This window comes from Pongo abelii, chromosome 8 (genome assembly GCF_028885655.2).
Source record: "Pongo abelii isolate AG06213 chromosome 8, NHGRI_mPonAbe1-v2.0_pri, whole genome shotgun sequence".
Lineage (NCBI taxonomy): Eukaryota > Metazoa > Chordata > Mammalia > Primates > Hominidae > Pongo > Pongo abelii.
Genome location: NC_071993.2, coordinates 98442295 through 98445426, shown reverse-complemented (window position 1 = coordinate 98445426; position 3132 = coordinate 98442295). Strand labels below are relative to the sequence as shown.

The 3132-nt window shown below is 40.1% G+C and overlaps 1 pseudogene; it reads left to right on the top strand.

Moving 5' to 3' along the window:
* Window positions 1-1237: 1237 nt before the first annotated feature.
* LOC100440460 (glyceraldehyde-3-phosphate dehydrogenase-like) lies at window positions 1238-2736 on the top strand (annotated as a pseudogene).
* The last annotated feature ends 396 nt before the right edge of the window (window positions 2737-3132 follow it).

Here is a 3132-nt window from a genome sequence, read left to right as displayed (position 1 = left end):
ACATTTTCTTTATCCAATTCACTGTCGATGGTCACCTAGGTTGAGTCCGTATCTTGCTATTGTGACTAGTGCTGCGAAAAACAAATGAGTACAGGTGTCTTTTTGGTAGAGCAATTTATTTTCTTTTGGGCATATACCCAGCAATGGGATTGCTGAGTCAAATGGTAATTCTACTTTTAGTTCTTTGAGAAATCTCCAAACTGCTTTCTACAGGGGCTGAGCTAATTTTCATTCCCACCAACAGTGCATAAGCATTCCCAGGGAGGTACTTTATATTTGTTTTATGTGGTCCTCACAACAACACTTCAGGGAAAGTACTATTATCCCCAATCCCCAAAGAGGAAACTGGTTTTGAGAGATTTAATCACTCGACCAATTAGTAGTTAATGGCTGAAATGGAATTAAAACTAGATCTGTCTATTCCTTGCAACATTTCCCTTAATACGTTTTCTTTCTTTCCTTTCTCAAGACTCTTTATTAAGTCAGTTTCCAACCCCTGGCAATGTCTCCAGGTCTCTTTGAAGGTGGCATGGTAAAAAAGCAAACAATAAATAAGAAACAAAATTTTATATCAAAGTATTATGAATAAAAATTGTAATTTGTTTGTGAGAATGTAAATTGGTACAACTATTATGGAAAACAGTATGGAGGTTCCTAAAAAAGTTAAAAATAGAACAACCATATGATTCAGCAACCCCTCTACTGGGTATGTATCCAAGGGACATGAAATCAGTGTGGTGAAGAGATATCTGCACTCCCGTGTTCATTGCAGTACTATTCACAATAGCCAAGATATGGAATCAACTTAAGTGCCCATCAATGGATTAATGGATAAAGAAAATGTAACATATATAAACAATGGAATACCATTAGCCTTAAAAAAAAAAAAGGAAATCCTGTTTTTTTTTTTTTTGCGACAACTGGATGAACCTGGAGGACATTATGTTAAGTGAAATAAACCAAGCATAGAAAGACAAATATTACATTTTCTCACTTACAGTGGAGCGTAAAAAAGGTGACTTAATAGAAGCAGAGAGTAAAATGGTAGAGGCAAAGGAAGGCGGATTGAGGAGATGTTGGTCATATGACACAAAATTTTAGTTAGGAAGAATGAATTCAAGAGATCTAAGTGCATCATGATGAAAAAAGTCTATTAAAATTAAAAATCTGAAACAAATATATTTTTTGTGTATGCATTTTTAACACATATGACAAAAATGCTAACAACCCTAATATATAGTGTTTATACACCAATAAAAGCACTTTCATAGAAAAGATAAAAGACCAATTAACAGGAAGAGCCTCACTAGTAATCAAAAATATAAAGGAGAGATGTCTTTTTCGTTCCCTAAATTGGCAAAGATTTAAAAGAAAAGATAAAACCCAATGTAGGTGAGAATGAGGGCAATAGATCCCCAGATTTTCTATTATTAAAAATGGTGTTTTAGAAGAATACTTAATGAAAAGGAAAGATACTTGCCATATATTAGTAAGAAAGGCATGTAGAAAATGAATACAATTACTCTCTGCTCCTCCCGTTAGACAGACAGCTGCATCTTCTCATGCAGCACCAGCTGTATCCCTGAGACACCATGGTGAAGGTGAAGACCAAAGTAAATGGATTTGGTCATGTTGGGTGTCTGGTCACCAGGGCTGCTTTTAACTTTGGCAGAGTGGATACTGTCACCATCAATGACCCCTTCGTTGACTTCAACTACATGATCCACATGGTCCAGTATGATTCCACCCATGGCAAGTTCCATGGCACCATTAAAGCTGAGAATAGGAAGCTTGTCATCAATGGAAATCCCATTACCATCTTCTGAGAGCGAGATCCCACCAAAATCAAATGGGGTGATGCTGGTGCTGATTATGTTGTGTAGTCCACTGGCATCTTCAATACCATGAGAAGGCTGGAGATGTCTTAGAAGAGGGAGCCAAAAGGGTCATCATCTCTGCCCTTTCTGCTGACACCCCCTTGTTCATGATAGGCATGAATCATGAGAAGTACAAAAACAGCCTCAAGATCATCAGCAAAGCCTCTTGTACCACCAACTGCTTAGCCCCCCGGCCAAGGTCATCCATGACAACTTTGGCATCACAGAAGAACTTATAACCACAGTCCATGCCATCACTGCCACCCAGAAGACCCTGGATGGCCTCTCTGGGAAACTGTGGCACGATGGCCATGTGGCTCTCCAGGACATCATCCCTGCATCTACTAGTGGTGCCAAGGCTATGGGCAAGGTTACCCCCAAGCTGAATGAGAAGCTCATTGGCATGGCCTTCCATGTCTCCACTGCCAACGTGTTGGTCACAGACCTGACTTGCCATCTGGAGAAACCTGCCAAATATGATGACATCAAGAAGGTGGTAAAGCAGGAATTGGAGGCCCCCTCATGGGCATCCTGGGCTGCACGAGCACCAGGTTGTCTCCTCCGACTTTAACAGCAACACCCACTCTTCCGCCTTCAACGCTAGGGCTGGCATTGCCCTCAACAACCACTTTGTCAACCTCATTTCCTGGTATGACAGTGAATTTGGCTATAGCAACAGGGTGGTGGACCTCATGGCCCACAAAGCCTCCGAGGAGTAAGACCCCAGACTACCAGCCGCAGTGAGAGCACGAGAGGAAGAGAGAGGCCCTCAGCTGCTAGGGAGTCTCTGCCACACTCAGTTCCCCACCACAATGAGAATCTCCCCTCCCCACAATTTCCACACAGAGCCCCCTGAAGAGGGAGGGGCCTAGGAAGCCCACTTTGTCATATACTATCAATAAAGTCACCTGTACTCAAAAAATTAATTAACTAATTAATCAAAATGTATTGAATACTAACATTATGCTAAGGAGAGTCAATTCCTGCTTGTTTTTAAAAATATAATTCTTCATCATTCAACTTGAAATTACTGTCCTTGAAGAGCTAAACTCAAATAGGAGAAACTGACATTTTCCTCAATATTTTAATATGAAAAATTTCAAACATACAGAAGAGTTAAAAGAACTTACACACCACCTAAATTCTACAGTTAACATGTCGCCACATTTATTTTATCACATATCTACCCCCCATCTCTCCATCTATCCACTTTTTTTTTTTACTTTGCAGAATTTCAAAGTAAGTTGCAACTATC